At 44.6% G+C, this 19,293-nt stretch overlaps 1 protein-coding gene and 1 non-coding gene across 2 annotated transcripts in view; both read left to right on the top strand.

Moving 5' to 3' along the window:
* LOC147747875 (uncharacterized) overlaps positions 1-10,917 on the top strand; it is a 190,135-nt gene extending 179,218 nt beyond the window's left edge. The window contains exons 14-15 of the mRNA XM_086956672.1: positions 3,071-3,145; positions 10,748-10,917. The gene's annotated coding sequence lies outside the window, so the exon portion shown is untranslated. The remainder of the gene's footprint in view (positions 1-3,070; positions 3,146-10,747) is intronic.
* LOC147747876 (small nucleolar RNA SNORD47) lies at positions 10,253-10,325 on the top strand. The gene has a single exon (XR_015300152.1). It is a non-coding gene; the product is annotated as a small nucleolar RNA SNORD47 (small nucleolar RNA).
* Positions 10,918-19,293: the final 8,376 nt, after the last annotated feature.

The raw sequence follows: 19,293 nt of genomic DNA, 5'->3' as shown, positions 1-19,293 counted from the left end.
CCTTCATGGGAATTGAATGTGGTGCTGTCCAGATTGATGAAGGAGCCTTTTGAACCTATTCATAAGGCTTTGTTGCAGCACCTGTCCTGGAAGGCGGTGTTCCTCGTGGCCATTACATCGGCCCGCAGGGTGAGTGAAATTCAGGCGTTGTGTTGCCAAGAACCGTATACTGCTGCGTTCTTCAATCTGTGGGGCGCGCCACCATCCCAGGGGGGGGGGGCACGCTCTCCAGCCGAAAAGCTTACCTTTGTTTTCTTTGTTCCGGCTTGCCTCTGCTCTGTCCCCACGTCGGAAGTAATCACACATTAAGAAAAGGAATGTGTGATTGGCCAGCTGCTCCCGTGTTCTCCAATCAGCACCTGGGTCGTCACCGGTGACGTTCCACCAATGGAGGTGGCAGCAGTTCTGATTTCAGGAAGTGCCGCGAAATTTGCGGCCATAAAGCCCCTGGATTCAGCTTTCCATGCCTTTTTCTTCCTGCTTTTAGTTTGGAAAGTTTTCCTGTCGTCTCGCATAGCCTCTCCTCGCTCGTGTGCCTCTCCTCGTTGGACTCTCCCCTCGTCGCCCCTCTTTGCTGGAAGGACTCTGCCCCTCGTCGCCTCTTTGCTGAAGGACTCTGTGCCCCTCATCGCCTCTTGTTGTTGGAAGGACTGCTGGTAAGAGGGCTTTCTCAAAGTCGGGGGTGGGGGGCTGTTCGGCCATATTTATTACTGTTTTGTGCGTTTTTTTGCTAGTGGCGACTTTACAGGTATCCTCCACATCAGCACTTGGGGTGAGGGGGTGTACTGCTATTTGGCCTTATTTAAGTATGTATTCGTCTTTTGTGCGTTTTCTGCTAGCACCGACTTTACAGGCTTTCTTCACATCAGGTGGGGGGGGGGGGGGGGGGGGGATCTTGTACTGCTGTGTGGCCGTATTTATGTACTTATTAGTGTTTTGTGAGTTATTTTGCTAGCGCTGACTTTACAGGCTTTCTCCACATCAGAGGGGGCGGGGTGTTGTACTGCTGTTTGGCCGTATTTAAGTATTCATTTGTATTTTATGCGTTTTTAATATAGCGCCGACTTTACCCGATGTCAGAACGCTTCACAATAGGAACAGTAATGATGCATGAGTAAAAATTACTAGTGAACAAATCACTGTGTACATGGCGCCTGGCCATTGCGCCACTGGGGGCCTCTGGGCATGTCAGCCACTGGCGGGTTGCACCACTGCCAGACCAAGTAATGTGGCACTTGTGCAAGTATCAAAAGTAAACAAAATGTAAGAGGTGGCAAACCGTACATTACAGGAGGAAAAAGTGACATGTGTGCAAGTAACAAAAGCGTACAAAGTACAATATTATTGTATCAGATTTTTCTGCTTAGAAAAATACCTGCTTTCTATCACATATAAAACCATTGTTTTCCTCTTTTCTGCGGGGCCATTTGCATGATCTGCGGTACACTGATCCCAACAGGGCCAGCATCACCCTTGCACTGAATGTTTTAGTTGAAAGTCTTGTCTGCTAGGTCCACTGGTGTTCCATTGGTTATTTGTATGCACATAACTTTCTATTGATGCATTTTCAGCATTTCTAGTGTGACAACAGCGCCAGCATGTTTTAGAGCACTTTTACCCATGTATCTGTCGCAACATTGGAAAGTTTTGCACTCGTTTCCTTTCTCTGAGCACTCTGTCATGACATTGAGTTTGCACCTGTCTGTTCCCCACCAGCCAATCAGTATTCATGCAGCCGCACAGGGTCTTTGGGTTGACTCAATGAAAACTTTGGTTTATTGCTCTCTTTTTTTGCACAGCCTCACAGCCGGTTTAAACGCCTATTACTCATGTTTTCACTGCTCTGCACACTGGGTTTCAACCCTGATTGTTCAAGATTTTGGTTCTTCATTTAGCCAGGTACCCAAACAGGTCTATGGGAAAAAAAGTTTCTTTTGCAGCATATGCTTAGCAAACGGGCTTGTATAAATATATAGTGCGAGAGCCCACATATCTGTGAAACTCATTAAGTGCAGGCTGTTCCAGGGTAAAACAAAAAAATTGAAGTGTTTTTGGTTTTTAGGACCACATCGAAGTCTGCATGACATATGTACCAAGTGCTTTACCTAGTCATGAAGTATTGAGTCCTGTCGCACACACTTTAGGCCAGTGAGTTTTTAAGAGTTTCATGTTGCTCAACTGGATGTGATTTCTGATATTTGTTTCCCCTCACCTTCTTTGCTTGATTTGCTTGCGAGAAAGTGTCGCTCGCTCATATAATCATTGAAATGTCACTCATAAGACACTAAAATTATGAAAACGTCACACATAGCAATCTGAAACCTTGGCAGCTCTCTACTTCTCAGGAGACCTGTTGACTTTAAGAATCCCACACATGGAAACCCCAAAAGATTTGGGGATAATTGGGATGTTTACAATGTGTAATGAGGTGTTAGGGTACACTAAGTCATGTCAGTATGTCTTCATTTGTAATGTGACTTTTCTGTCATTGTTCCCTTTCATTCACTGATCTTTCAGGCAGTCCTAGAACCCAATGTAAAGTGCTTTCTATGTATATTTGCAGTTCAAAGTATGCACAGATAAGTGCTGAATATACAGCTTTAGGTGGCTGCGTTTTTTTTTTTTTTTTTTTTTTTAACCGCGTGGAATTTTTCCTAAAATATCAAGGCGGTATCTTACCCAATGGAGTCATAGCTTTGGCATAGGAAAGATATTTATATTTTGAATACAAATTTCAAAAATATACTGAGTGGTGGTACGGAGTATCCCAGGAGCCCTCCTTGTTCTGTTCCAGATGCCTTTTTCATATAAACATGGCACAAGTAAAATCAAAATTTGTGCTTACAGGAGAGTGGGTGTATTGTGTATGGGGGATATTGAAGTGAAGGAGCCTCAAGGAAGTACATGCAATCAATTTAACAAATTAAAAGAATGGAAGTCTAATGTGGTCCTGCCAGAAATCAAATTTTTAACTTGCAGATCATGGCCAGCTTACCAGCCATCAGGACTTCAACTAATAACTTGAGAACATGCAAGTAATATTTTGTAAATATTTTCTTCTCATTGCAAGGGAAAAAGCTACTTGGTCACTAGGCTGAGAACTACTATTCAAGCAGAAGAAACATCCGAGGAAGTGAATAAGCAGGTACGCATTTGTTTTTGAGTGATGGGGCGGTGCTGACGTTTTCCCCTCACTAACCTTTGAACAAGTAACTTGCAGAGCCTCATCGGTGGGATACAGCATATACATACTGCAGCAATTTTGGGAGCACCTACTTAAAGCATGGATAAGCTGGAATTAGTTTTTAGCCACTTGCCACAGAATTATTCTTCTACCCAAATTAATTTTATTTAAAACATAAGATTTTTTTTAAAGATTTGTTTTTTGCAATTGCAACTACGTTAACCTCCTGTACCTCATGCAGCTGTACAATTGCAGCCATTTACTATTCATAACATGCAGCTTCAAATTTTGTATCTTAGGTTAAGCAAGCATTTGATATGGATCGTTTTCTGCTCCCAAACGGTGGTAGAGTGCTCAAGCGAAAGGCTGAAACAGAAAGCGACCGAGAGAAAAGCTGCAAAAACAAGGAAATATTCCTCCTACTTGGATATTGGTTTCACCTGCATTCTTGTTAGTGGAGAAAGTAGACCGCAGTGTGTGATTTGTGGCGTGTCTTAGCTAACGACAGCTTGAAGCCAACCAAACTAAGGCGTCACTTTGAAACGAAACATGGGTCTCTAGCAGGAAAAAGCAGAGATTTTTTGCCCGGAAGTTGACAGATAACCCAGCAGAAAGAAGCTGTGAAACATGTGGCAAATGCAACTGCATTAAAAGTATCATACCAAGTAGCATACCACATTGCCAAAAACAAAAGGCCCTTTGTAGATGGAGAAAAGGTGATTCTCCCAGCATTGCTCGACGGAGCTAGGACAATGCTTGGTGAAAAAGCAGCAGAGAAGTTCAAAAGTATACCAATCTCAGATACAACAGTTTGCCGCCGCATCGCTGACATGTCAGAAGATATCCAGGGACAGCTCATAGCCAGGTTGAAATCAAGTTTGTTTGCTTTACAGCTGGATGAAGCAACTGATGTGTCAAAGGATGCCCATTTAATTGCATATGTTCGTTACCGTTATGAAACACTAATATTAGAAGATTTTTTATTTTGCAAGCCAATCAAGGGGCGGGCAACTGGATCAGATTTGTTTTCCATGATCAATGACTTCCTGAATGTCCATTGCTTGAAATGGGATAACTGTGTTGGAATCTGCACAGATGGTGCTCCTTCAATGTGTGGTGCTAGGGCTGGCCTAAAAACAAACGTATTGAAAGTGGCTCCACATATTCTTTGGACCCACTGCATGATACACCGTGAAGCCCTTGCTGTTCGAAACATGGAAAGCGAACTAGAGGATGTGCTGAATTCTGCTGTAAAAATAGTAAATTTTTATAAAGACCCATCCCACAAGGGCTTGTCTATTTGCAATTTTATGTGCAGAAATGGGAGCTGAGCATGATGGCTTGCTGTTTCATACAGAAGTGCGGTGGTTGTCCCGGGGGAAAGTGCTGTCTCGCATCTTTGAATTAAGGAATGAAGTACGGCAGTTTCTTCTGTGTTTGGACTCCTGCAAAGCAGAACAACTGTGCAATCCCTGCTGGCTTGTACTTCTAGCATACCTTGCTGACATTTTTGAGAAATTACATTCTCTGAATCTGTCTCAGCAAGGAGCTGACATGACTTCTTTTACCATGAATAAAAGAATAACTGCATTCAAGAAGAAGCTTGAATTATGGAGAAGACTAGTTGAAGATGGCCTGTTTGAGCAGTTTCCATGTTTAGTAGATGCACTTGCGGAGACTGAATATGAACTTCCAAGGGTTGCTGAGGTAATAAAAAAATCATCTGACTTCTCTCAGGGACAGTTTGCAAAAGTATTTTCCTGAGGAAAATGATCACTTAAATGACTGGGTCTTTCAACCATTTCTGGCAGAGGTGGCAAGCCATCTCCCAATCCGTATGCAGGAAGAACTAATTGATCTCCAAAGTGACCGCACTCTGCAGATGCATTTCAGTGAAGTCTTGCTGGGAGAGTTTTGGCTGAAAATGTCTGCAGAATATTCAGCTTTGCGAGAACCTGTAATCAAAACTATCTTGCCTTTCAGCTCGTCCTATTTATGTGAGGTTGGGGTCTCAGCACTTGCGGTACTAAAGACTAAGTACCGTTCAAGACTGGATGTGGAGCACAACCTGAGGATGGCATTGGCAAAAATCCAACCACAGATTGACCGTCTATGTGGGGAAAAACAGGCCCACCCGTCACATTAAAGTGGGTGGTGTTATTATCAATCTGTCATGTGTGAAACAAAGCATTCGAGTAAAAACAATTTGCGCACATTTTATCTTGGGAAATTTTGTTTTGAGCTGTGTAATAAACCTCTGATTATAAATGATGTGATGAGAAGTAAATATACTTTTAACCACACCCACTCACAAACCTACAGTTAACTAAACTCTTATTGCGTTGAACATTATTTGCCGGATATGGCCCGGGATACGCGGGTGGTGGTCAATTATGTAGCATACCACATTCCAGAAATTTCTGCCATGTGGTTGGGGGGCCCGACATTTCCAAAAATTCAGCAGGGGGGGCTCAACCTACAAAAGTTTGAAGACCTCTGTTATACTGGATTTCATGCTGCTAAGGTTGTTATGCGTACTCACCCTAAATTTCTTCCTAAGGTTATTTCTGATTTCCATGTGAACCAGACCATAATTTTACCTACGTTTTTTCAGAATCCTTCCTCTCCAGTGGAAAGGTCTCTACATTCCCTGGATGTCAGGAGGGTGTTGAAATTTTATCTGGAAAAAAACAAAGATATTCGTAGGTCGGACCAATTTATCAATTATGGATCGGTCAGGACAGGTCTTGCTACCTCAAAGCAGTCCATTTCGAGGTGGATTGTGTCCTGTATACAGTTGTGTTATCAAAAGGATAATAAGACCTTAGGGGGTAAACCGAAGGCTCATTCCACCAGGGGCAAAGCTGCCACGGCTGCTTTGTTACGTAATGTTCCCACTGCAGAAATCTGCAGGGCGGCCACTTGGAAGTCAGTCCATACCTTTGCTAAGCACTACTTTCTGGACCCTGATTACAGGGCAGACGCTCAGGTTGGGCAGGCTTCGCTGAGAAATCTGTTCGCACAGTAGTGGTGTACTTATTTTCTCTCCACCGCCGCTTTGGTGTGGGTATGGGCTTGCCATTCTATTCACTAGATTATGACTATACAGAGATCCCCTACTACAGAGTATTTTCTGTCCTGTAACTCCAGTTCTGTAGTAGGGGTATCTCTGCTACAGTCATAAGCGCCCGCCCTCCTCCCCGGTGGAGAAAGATATTCATGTAAGGAATGCTACAGGTTTGGTGTGTTACGCCTTCAAAAAAAAGAAAGTAAATGGGACCTGCTGGGCATTCTGGGATACTGAGAAAGTTCTAGAAAGTTTTCTTAAAGGCATGGTATCCCTTTTTGAGCCACATAATGGCAGTCTATGGGGCTTGTCTGTCATCCCCTTCCTCTCTATCATTCCAGAGGCTTTGTTGGTGAAAGGGGAAGTTCTTCTCTATGAAGAACTTGGCAGGCTGTGCTGTGCGTGGTTTTGGTGGAATGTCTAGTTGAAGTACTGGACAGTGTAGCCTGTGGATATAGGCTGCATTATATTCTCTCTAAAGTGTCTGTGCAGGACTGCATTGTTTTTGATTGCTCCGGGGTCCACACTCGTGAGCGGGACTATTCACTAGATTATGACTATAACAGAGATACCCCTACTACAGAACTGGAGTTACAGGACAAACTCCTTACCTACCATTCTAGCCACACTGCCCTAGATGCAGCAGATACAGCAGCTAGAGCTACTAATACCAGCGTGCTTATTTAAAGATGCGCATGGTTTAGATGTTAAGGATTAAAGCCAACGTTCCAGCAGGCAGTCTTAAATATGCCTATTGAGTGTACCTTTATGGACCGCAGGTAGGTGCTACCCGTGACAAAATAAGACAGACACCTCTAAGACCATGGGAGCGTTACAAACGGCCACTTCCAGAGGCACCCTTTGTCACTTAAGCTACAGAGGTGCATATGAATCCATCTCCACTGACCCATCCTCTTCCCAACAAACCAACCCAGTCCATGTACAGTAAGGGTCATTATAGAGCCTCCTTTAGAGGAGGGGACCAAGGAAGGGGGCAGGGGTACCTTCGCATGCAGAGCAACACCCACTGCAAAGCATTGACTACCCAAACCTACCCTACAATTCCTGTTGGGGACAGTCTACAGTTCTTCTACCAAGTCTGGGACTCCATCACCAGACAAGGTGGTTCTAGCCATTATCTAACCTGGCTCATTACCACACCGGCCAACATTCCACCTTGCTCTCAAGTTATCACAGGAAAATCTTTAACACTCCTTGAACTAGGTCAAAACCTTTTTCAAGGGAGCAAGAGAATCTGTCCATCTTCAAGGCTCCGGCTCATATTCTCAATGCTTTGCGATTCCCCAAAAAGACTAGTTGCCAAGATAAATCTTCATTCTTGGACCTCTAAACCACTGCATCCTATCGGAACACGTCGTATGGTCACTACAGGATGTTATACACTTCAACAGGGAAACTTTATGGCAACACTAGACCTAAAGAATGCCTAATTTTAATACAAATACACCCTGATCACTGCAGATTCCTCAGATTAATTGATAGTGCTTGCCTGCTACAACTAAAGTCACTTCTGTTTGGGGTGTCTACTGCGCCTCCGGTTTTCACAAAATGCTGGTCTGTGGTTGCAGCACGTTTTTGCAAAGGCAAATATCTGCATATTTCCATACTGAATTACTTGGTCAACAAAGCCAGGTCTCAAATAATGCAGCAACACACTCAGTTGACAGTGGGTCTACTATACCAGCTAGGGTTTACTATCAATATCCCAAAGTCTTACCTTGAACCTCAAAGTTCAACCTTACTTGAGAGCTGTCCTAAACATTGTTAAGATTAGCCAATCCAGCTTAAATTCAGAACTTTAGGTAACTTCCCCAGTTCCAACCAAATACTCCTAATAAGGACTGTTGTGTCTGCTAGAAATGATGGCTTCTTGCATTGCCCTAGTTCCCCGCACAGTTACATGCACCCTCTATAGCAATGGATAGCTTACCAGTGATCTCAATCGCAGGGTCACCCTGAAGATCTAGTGTTGATAGACCACCAAATTCACCATTCTTTGCAATGGTGGAACACCAGCAGTCTATGAGTAGCCTTTTGTGGCCCCTGTTCCTGACATCACTCACCACAAGCGTATCGAACATGGGTTGAGGTGTCTATCTACAAGACTTGACAGTGTAAGGTATTTGGGATGCCAAACCTAGATCTATAAACCTCCACTACCTGAGCTTCAGGCAGTATATTTAGCATTAAAGCCTTTCCTGTCTCATCGGTCCCACAAGGCTGTCCTAGTCTGGACTGACAATGACTGCAATGTAAGGGGAGGGGTTGGTCTTCACAACTATCACACTTGTCTCAGACTCCACCACAATGGCAGAAAACTACCCACAAATCCTGCTTGCCTATTTTCCAAGGTGGGGGTTTCCTCAGATCGACTTGTTGGCCACATCATAAAAAGCAAAATGCCCAAACTTTGCCTCAAGGTACCCACCACCACTATCCAAGGGCCACTCACGATGGATGAGTTTGTCAGGAATATTTGCCAGTGCTTTTCCACGGATCCCTAATTCCATTTCTTGTTCGGAAACTGGCAAACCCCTCAACATGATCCTTGTAGCTCCAACTTTGGCGTGTCAGCCCTGCTTCACACCACTACTAGATCTCAGTAGGTCTACACGAGAATCCTTCCAACAGGCCAAAGCTTCTCAATCGTAACACATCAGACCCGAAAACACACATTGTGGAATTTTCCTTTTGCGGTCATAGAACCAAACTAGAGCTGGTTATTCTGCAAAGAGAAAAAGCTTTTTTACAGCCAGTTCTAACAAATTGTTCTATGAAACCACAGTGCAAGACATCTGCTGCCTATGTCATTTGCAAAAGGCAAATGTAGCCTCCACTTCCACATGGCTGCCTATCTCCAAAATGGGCAACCGTCTCACTAATCAAAATTCCAGTCATTAATGCTTTCATGGAAGGAATTCTGCCTCCTGGTTCCTCTAGCAATCTGTTGGAATCTTTAACCTAGTTCTTATTAGACTCATGGGTCCCCTCTTGAGCCTCTTCACATGTACCCCCTTCGATCCACTTTCAAGGAAAGTGGCATTCTTAGTTGCCATTACCTCACTTAGATGTGTTAATGAGCTCCAGGCTTCCCTAGAAGAACCATTTTCCCAAATGCATAGGTACAGGCTGGTTCTTTCTACCAATCCTATATTCCTATCCATTTCAGCTCAATACATTGAGCTTCCAGTCCGCCCTCCAGTCAGTATTGCAGAAAGAGCTCTTCATACCCTAGATATAAAAAGAACACATCTGCTACATATATTTTGATTTCCGGGAAACTAAGCAACTTTGTAGCTTTTCTCCACCTCCATTAAGGTAACTAAATATCCACATCAGGCATAGCTAGATGGATAGTCAATTGTATTTAAACTTGCTTTTTAAGGCCAAAAGACCATACATGACCTTACTCCCAGAGCACATTCCACTCATAAAAAGGGGTCCACTATGGCCTTTCTTGGAAATAATCCTATAGCTGAAACTTGCAAAGGCAGCTCAATGGTCTGACACTACACTGGCTTGTGTAGCACGCCCACAAGCCAGTGTAGGCCAGGCAGTGCTATGTACCGATTTCCAAGTCTATGCAGAGTGTGTATCTACTTTACCCTGTAAGCATCTGTTCATGACATAGTGATGTAAATTCACATGTGCGCTCTCTCCCCTGGATGCTTATGGCCACTGTAGTAGTTGCTTTATATTTACATCCTACTTTTAGTATGGCCACCACTTTACTTGCACTACTTTCTTGCTTGCCTGTGGGAAAACAATACAACAAGGAGTCGATACCCATGCACAATATCCCCAAGAAGAGTCACTGAGTCATGACACTAGTTCTTGCACAGCTCTGGTCCCAACACTAGATGACCGGAGTACACAGAGCATGTGAATCTACAGCACTACATTCCACAAATAGATGTTCACAGAGTAAGTAAGATACTGCATTGTGGGAATGTTGTAGAAGTCATGGGTAGTTCACAAACAACCAGTGATGAAACTGATTCTGCCATATGAGTAATGCTGATTATACTCCTACCGTTCCATTTGTCTGAGGTTGTTTGACTAGAGTAGCCAGTGGCTTGGTATACATACCGGTCAACTCCACACTAACCTTTTGTAGACCTTTATTTTGAGGTTTCTCTGTCCACCTGAACAACCTTTACGGGGAGTAATGTCACAATATAATTTTGTGCCTTGAAAATGGAAGACTAAGTATGCATTTTTTCAGGTGAAAACGTAAACTCTCCTGAAAGACTAGAAAATCTGATTTCTTAAGCTTGCCTGTGCAGACCCTTCAGCAGGTGAGAAATGGTTCAGTTGGTAGTTTACTTTCAAAACTGGATGTATGATGATAGTAACTTGAACTCTCTCACTGAGCACCTGATGCAACTACAATAACTGATTCATCCAAGGTCTTTTTACTAAGTTTACTATGGTTGAAAGAGCAAACATTAACAAACCCTCTTGTTTTGTTGCAGGACCTTGATCTACCTGTCAAGTTTGAGGGTTTTACCGGATTCCTTTTGGATGGAGTTAACCTAGAGGCGCTCTTGCATGAGCTGTTCAACATTGTAACTCACTGAATTGCTTATAGCCAGTCTGCTACATGAAACTGTCTGGATCTAACAATGGCAGACTTGACTAATTGTGATCTATAATCATTAAAGTATTTTGTTAAACCTGTCATGATTTTCTTGTTCAATACAATGTGTTTAGTGTATGAAATGGTAGGTCTGATTTTATTGAGCTTCCACAAGCCACTTCCCTCTCATTCAGGTCCTCTCAGAAGGTAACCTTTACGGCAATTTTGATTTTCAAATTGGTCTACTTGAGTGATCTACTGGGTTTGAAGTTTCGGTCCTGGATACCTAGGGTCCAGCAAAAGTGCTTATAACATTGGTTTGCGCACTGGGACCGTGCCGTCTTGGAACATGGTCCTTGTGGACCTGCATGATGAAGGTACTTTTGTTTGCATGGAGGGCATAGCCATGTACGTGTGGTAAATGGTCATGATTTTTTATGCCTCAATGAATGGCTGAGCTTTTAATTCTGAGACTTCAAACTGCTGTGTCCTTATCTTAGAAGTATCTCTAGGCATCCAACTGGATCAAGCCATTTTTTCATAAGCAGTAACCCTGCGCACTGGTAGGTGGTGGTGTTTGGCACCAAGTCACGGAGCCAAATGTGGGCAACCATAGTAATACAGCATCTACACTGGCCAAATAAACAGAAGTGAAGTGTAGACCCAAGCGAACCTGATGAGCAAAACTAATGTGGAAGTCGGGAAAAACAAATTGGGCTCTGACCAGCTGTTGAAGCTTGTCCTGGCAAGGTCCGACTGGAAGTCTTTTTGGCTCAAAGCAGCTTAATGGAGGGAGAAGTGGGATGGTTCAGTTGGTTTGAGGTGGTGCTGGAACCAAGCATGAGATCCATGTAGTGAAACATGGCTATATTTCTCCCCCCCCCCCCCCCCCCCCCCAAACAGAGCTGATCAAAACCAATGCAGTTTGTACCACCTCTACCTTCCCCAGCACTAATCCCAAAGGAGACTCTGGCGGTGCCATCTCTGACACTAAGCTGGAGATTGGCTTCAGACTGGTGCACCCTGGAACCATAACCTCAGGCAGAACCTGATCCTTATTCCTATGGACTAGGACTTAAATATATTGGGAGGGACTGTGGTCTTGGCAGATGCAAATGGACTGGACACCTCCCCAGATACTTGCATGATCTCTCCACTTACTGGCTATGGAGGAGGGAGTCTCGTTTGCTGTCAGTGTCCAAGGTCCTTGTCCTGTCCTTGGTAGCAATCAAGACTATCTGGTCAGGTTCTTGACACCCCCCCCCCTTTATTCTTTAACAAAAATAAATAAATGTATGAAGCCTTTTTAGCCATTTGGTTTGGACTAGTCCAAGCCCAGCACAGGGGTATGGCGGAAAACTAACCATCTCAGACATTTGTAAAAACTAGACACCTGGTGGAGTCCAGTGAAGATGTGGCTTGCGTGGATTCTCCCCCCCCCCCCCCCACCCCTCCCCCAACATTTTCGTACCCAGAATCCCCCTCAACCCTCAAATTTAGCTACACATTTTCCTCATGTTTCGTCTGGGATTGCTGTGCTGGCATAAAATACCTACCAACATTCCACTCTGTTCTCTAGTAAAATGATACCTCACTTATGTGGCTAGGCCAAGGACCTGCAACTGGAAGGGACACAAAAAACGTAGAGCTTGAGGGGATAGCACAGAAAGCTCAAAGTGCTATGTTTTTGTGCATTTCTTATGCTGGCTCTGCATTAGATATAGCGCGCTGCTCGCTCTGCGAGACATTGTGGTAGAGGATATTTCAGAAGGGGGCTTGAAGCCCCGCCCATTTTCATCAGCTGGCATCCTCGTTAAATGGTGGTCTCCAATTAGAAATGAGGCTTCCTTGTTACCGCTCTGTCTCCTTTTGGGATGGCCCATCCGGACTGGATTGTTTGCTTGACGGCTGCCGTGAGTGTATTTCTTATCTAAAGGAGGCGTGTAGTGATGGATCATGTTCCCGAAGATAGTCTGTGAGCTCTACTTTTTTTAAATGACCTTTTCCCACTGCAGGCACACACAACGTGCATGGTGTTCACTCACTTTCCTAGCAGACCGTCACTTGTTCTCACAATGCTGATAGCTTGTTCTAATTAGCTTTCACTTTCTTGCTTTTCGTTTCGCGGCCATTCATTACCCGGGATGCACTATATTTTTCTTACAATGCCGACAGCTTGTTTGTCATTTCGGCTGCAAAGTGCGATCGCACACCATTGTCCATGCATTTTCACACCCGCCCCCCCACCTGCACTCCGTTGTCCATGGGATTTTGCTCCCCATACCCCGCCCGCAATCCACTGTCCATGAATTTTCTCACCCCCTTGCCCGCACTCGTGGATTTTTACCCCCTCCTCCACCCCACCCGCTGTCCGTGCATTGTGCTTTCTTGGTGAGTCCTTTCAATTTTTTTTTTTTTTTTTGTACCGTTAAACCCTTTTATGCTCATGATGGAATGGTTCCGTCATGAGCACCAGTTCTAGTGTGCTCCTGATGGAACCATTCAGTCATGAGCACATTTTCAGGAAATCTCTCTGTTTTTTCTTTGCCTGGGGAGGTGGGGGGAAGAGCTTTCCCAACCTCCCAGGCATATTTTGGAATTTCATTGCAATGACAATTGTGCACATGGTGTGTTATCGGCATTGCAACGAAATCGAAACTGAAACTTGCATTCAGTTTCTCAGTTTTGGTGCTTGTGAGGCTATCTTAGCCCGCGACCACTGAAAAAAAAAAACGGGAGAGGTATCGTTGGAAAGGGGAGAATCTCCCAAGCAGGGATCCACCCACTAGCACCAGGGAGGGGGGAGTGGCCCCTTGGGCAAAGTCCTTTGCTTCCCCCCATTATTTTTGGTCGCAAGTCTTTCTGTACCCTCCCCCCCCCTCACTCCCACTTGAAACCAGGGATTTTTTTTCTACTGGGTGAGGGATGCCCAAGAAAGGCATGACAATGCTCTCACTCCTAGAGAAATGTTAATCTGACATTTTTCTAGGGGTGCGAGCTCCTTGGTAATAGCCATATATCGTTAGTTGGTATTATTCCTTTCTTGGGTAAGTATAATGAAGTATTGTGTCTTTTTGGGGCCAAAGAAGGGATAGGGTCAGTATGCCCTGGTGATTGGCAGAATTATCAGGTCCTTACAGGAGCCAAAAAAGACCTCGGAGCGGAAAAAACAACCGGTTCCGCACACTCCTACAGAGACTGTAAACCATCACAGTTCCAAGCATAAAGAGCACAGAACCGCTCTGGCGTCGGTGCTGCACAAGCATGTTGGACGTTAGTCTTTCGGTGCAGATTTTTTTGGTTCCAAAAAAAAGATTTTCAAACCAGATCGCACCCATAAAACTCTTAAAGACACAAAGAATGGCCAGCTGACTTTGTTTCAAGAAGAGACCACTGGACGCGCCCATACCAGCTCCACCCCCCAAAAAGAGATATTGCTAAATCTACTCTCTTGATCCCTTCTCCACCACACCACTCTCCTACATAATCTACTCCACCAGTGGATGACTATGACCCCTCTGACACAGGGGAGGGTGCAGATGACCAGCCACTAGGGGATCCTAGTCCACCTTCTACCCCAGACCCCTGGCATGATTATAACGCACCAGATGTCCCTAATGTACCACAAGACAACATCTACCCCTCTAGACCTTCCCCTCCAGAGGATACTATGGATTTCAACCAGCTTGTTCACAGAGCTAAACATTACCACCGGGTTGACTTACACACAGACCCTGTGGAAGAGGATTTTTTTAATGGACACTTGATATTTCACAAAAGTCCACCTCTATTTTACCTATGCTCAAAGGAGTAATTAAACCTGCACCAGAAGTGTTTAAAGATCCAGTTGGAGCTAAGGTTCTTAACCCCAGGATAGAATAGAAATATAAAGCCGACCCAGCATACATTAATGGCCACATACCGTTGGACTCCTTAATAGTGTCCAACCCCAGAAAAAGGGCTAACTCTCAAACATCAGGGGGCGCTCCATTTCCCGACAGAGTCCAAACTTAAACGCTTCTGGTAAAATCACGTCAAAAGCAGCGAACATATGGCGTATTGCCAACACTCAAGCTCTGTCAGCCAGGTATGATGGAGCACACTACGATGAGCTAGAGGCTCTGTTGCAACACTTTCCGGTCAAATATAAAACCACGGCCAAAGACCTCCTACAGGAGGGTAAGCTTATTACTAACACCGACATCCGTTGCGCTCTAGACGCAGCAGACACTGCTTCCAGAGCTATCAATACAAGTGTTCTTCTGCGTAGACCTGCTTGGCTACGCATTTCAGGCTTTAAAACTGAAGTAAAGACTTCCATCCTTGACCAACCATTTGACGAAAAACACTTGTTCGGACCTGCAGTGGATTCATCTCTGGAAAAGATGAAAAAAGACAGTTGACACGGCTAAATCATGGGAGCATTGCAATCTCGAGCTCCCAGACGTTCTTTTCGTCACTCCCAGCTTGGACCGGCCCCATCCCAAAACAATCAGTGAAGAGTGTGGGAATAATTCTGGACCACTCTTTAACGATGAAAGAACAGATTGCGGCTGTATCCAGCTCATGTTATTATAGTCTTCGCCTCCTGTGTAAGATTTTACCCTATTTACCGATTAAACATCGCAGAATTCTGGTCCAGGCCATGGTTACTAGCCGCCTCGACTATGGAAACGCTCTTCTGGCTGAAGTCTGAACAACGCAACTGGACAAATTACAGGTTGTCCAAAACACGGCAGCAAGAATGATCCTGAGCCGCCGCGCTAGAACACCATCAGGCCCCCTGCTGAGAGAGCTTCTTTGGCTCCCGTTAAGAAAGCGATCTAAATTTAAGATCTGCTGCCTAACTTACAATTTGTTAAGAGGGAAAGGCTCCGACTATTTGTGCAGAAAGCTTATTAAACACTCTGGACAGGACTCTCAGATCCAATTCCTTGGCCCTTTTTAAAAGTCCCCAGGATTCGTCTTAGTCGTACTGGTGGTACGGCTTTTTCTTTTTTCGCCCCACGCTACTGGAACTCTGCCCCTCGCCTTACGAGAATGTCCCTCCTGTAACATCTTCAGGAAACAACTAAAAGCACTTCTCTTTTAATATACACAGTCCTAGCCCTGCTTTAGCTACCTCTTTTCACTAAGTAAGCGCCGAGATGAACCCGGATGAATCGCGCGCTATATTAAGTGTTCCTAACAACTCCTTTTACAAAGGCACTTACAGAGGCTACTCCTCTGACAACCCCTCCGCCTCTTACAAGGCTCTCACCCAGACCACATTTACCAGAGGTTATCAAAGAGGAGATTACAGAGGCAATAATAACCAGGGTAGAGGCAAGACCAATAATACCCGCTATGCCTCCACCGCTATGAAATACTTCCCTCCCCTCGACCATTCCACTCTGGTCAGGGGAAGATTGCTACAATTCCTTCCTGTCTGGAACATCACCAAAGACAGGTGGGTGAGACAAATGGTTCAAACGGGTTACTATCTAGAACTCACCTCTACCCCCGCGCCCCCTAACATACTACCCAGGCAGCACCCAATGTCACTGGAACATTTATCACTACTAAAACAGGAGGTAGTCTCCCTCCTACAAAAACATGCAATAGAACCAGTCCCCCTTCATTAGCAAAACACAGGGGTTTACTCCTGTGTTCCGTTCTTTTTTGGGATGAGGGATCTCGAAGACCTATCCTAGACCTCAGACCCCTAAATCTATACATACACTCAGACCATTTTCACAGGGTCACGCTCCAACAAGTCATTTCTCTTCTCTTACAAGACGACTTCCTTGCCACTTTAGATCTCAAGGATGCCTACTTCCATATTCCCATTCACACCTCTCACAGAAAATATCTACGGTTTGTATTGGATGGTCAGCATTAGCAATTTAAGGTGCTCACATTCGTAGTCGCCACAGAGCCCAGAGTGTTCACCAAATGTCTGGCGGTGGTTGCAGCTCACCTAAGACAGCAAATTCACGTCTTCTCATACCTAGACGACTAGCTCATAAAAGCCAACTCATACAGCCAGTGTTTACACCACACTCGCGCTACAATCCAACTACTACACAATTTAGGGTTTAGCTTAAAAATCTCACTTACAACTGTCCCACAAACAACAGTACCTGGGTGCCACAATAAACACTTCAAAAGCATTAGCATATCCTAGTCCTCCCAGGATGGCAAGCATGCAAAGCCTCATAACCAAATTTCAACCGCAACACACTCTTCCAGCTCGAGTATTCATGCAGTTAATAGGGATGATGGCCTCTTGCATATTTATAGTACCTCATCAAGACTCTAGATGCGTCCTCTACAGGAATGTTTAGCACGTCAGTGGAACCAGGCTCAAGGTCCGCTTCCAGATCTGATGTTAGTGGACGGCCGCACACATAGTTTTCTGTAATGGTGGAACACCCAAACCTTTCCAAGAGGCGACGGTACAATCTGTGGAACAGGCTCGATGAACAAACAGACTCATCGCTCTCTGACTGGGGAGCTCATCTATTACATTACACCGTACAGGGCAAGTGGAAGCCTCAACAAAGGTTACTCCACATCAATTACCTGGAGCTACTAGCTATATGTCTAGCATTAGTCATTCCAGAAACCAATATCAGGCAAATCTGTCCTAGTGTGCACCAACAACATGACAGCAATGTACTACATACAGAAACAAGGCGGGGCGCACTCCTACTGCTCTCCCAACTAACACAAAGCATATAGAGATGGGCTATTCCCCAGAACATTTTTCTCCTAGCCCAACTCGTTGCAGGATTCCACAACAATATAGCAGATCTGTTAAGTTATCAAACTCAACAGATTCACGAGTGGGAACTTCATCCACAAGTTCTTCAACCATGTTTTCATATTTGGGGACAACCAGAGATAGATCTCTTTGCCACACACAAACGCCAAATGCCCAAGCTTTGCCACCAGATATCCACACCCACTGTCCAAAGGCAATGCGATATGGATGAATTGGTCAGGCAGATTTGGGCACGCTTTTCCGCCTCTCCCACTCATTCCACTGGTGGTGCGCAAACTGCAACAACGCTCACTGACACTTATCCTATTTGCTCCAACATGGGCCAGACAACCGTGGTACACAGCATTGCTGGAACTATCAGTCCTGCACCAAAAACTACATCTCTCCCCACGCTTCTTAACACTGAACCATGGAGAGATCCGACCCCTAGAACCAGCACAGCTTAACCTAGCGATCTGGCTCCTGAAGTCTTAGAATTTGGTTACCTTAACCTTGAACCCCCCCCCCCCCCGACTATATGAACGTTATCAGAGAGGCTAGACGCCCCACCACTAGAGCCAAGTGGAAAAGATTTGTGATATACCTTTACAACAACAATATCAATCCACTACATGTGTCTATTCAACACATCATATGTTCTCTAGTACATCTTCAAATGTCTAATCTAGCATACACATCTATTAGGTTACACCCAACAGAAATCAATGAAGATCGTATTCGCAGCTCTTCCAAGCGTTCAATGTCTCACAAATATACCCAGTGTTTTTGAAGTGCTAGAGTGAGAAACGGCTCTACTAAAATGATCGAATATTGGTGTTCAGGCCATGTTTATAACAATTGCCTGAAAGGCTTTCCAAATTTGTATAGCTTCCTATCTCAAACACAGAAGGGCCATCACCATGTGGAGGATGTCCAGAGCTAATGAACAGAGCGGCCAACTGGAGCTGGAAAACCAGTTGAGTCTCTGCGTCTGATCTACATCTTGCGATTCTGGGCAAATCACGTAATCTTCCCTGCCTACCAAAAAGAGAAAACGCGAATGCTTGTGTAATGCATCTGGTGCTCATGTAAAACGCTCCAATACCTTTGGGTTGAGTTAGCGCTGTATAAAACTGCAAAAAATTCAAATATGCCGTGTGCACTAATTCCCTGCGCACCTAGTACCAGTTTCTCCTTTTGTTTTTTTTCGATTACATGACTATCACAAGTCTTTGTATGACCTCCAGTTAGCTGTACTAAAATATAATTGTTACACCATGGCATAAGACATTTAACACAATTTCTGAATCCTTTGATATTGGGCGTTTAGTATAACCTCAGGGTTGTTTCATGGTCATTTCCGGTGCTATGACTGAGGCAGGCAGTAAAATGTGTTTCGGGGCAAATCATGGCGAAGTATGCGGTATATCGTACTGTGGTGAAGTAAGATTCTTTAGTAGGGGATCTCTGTGTATAGTCCTAATCTAGTGAATAGTCCCTCTCATGAGCAATCAAAACTAATCTCTTAAATTGTCAAAAAATGCAGACCTGCACGGACACTTAAGAGAGAATTTAAAGACCGATAATGCAACCAATATCCACAGGCTACACTGTCCAGTACTTCAACTAGAAATTCCACCAAAATGGGGGCGGAGCTAGCCAGCGTCGATGGCGGACGTGTGAGCTTTCGGCTCCTC

The sequence above is a fragment of the Lissotriton vulgaris genome, chromosome 1_1, assembly GCF_964263255.1.
Source record: "Lissotriton vulgaris chromosome 1_1, aLisVul1.2, whole genome shotgun sequence".
Classification (NCBI taxonomy): domain Eukaryota; kingdom Metazoa; phylum Chordata; class Amphibia; order Caudata; family Salamandridae; genus Lissotriton; species Lissotriton vulgaris.
This window is presented reverse-complemented; position numbering and strand designations above follow the sequence as displayed.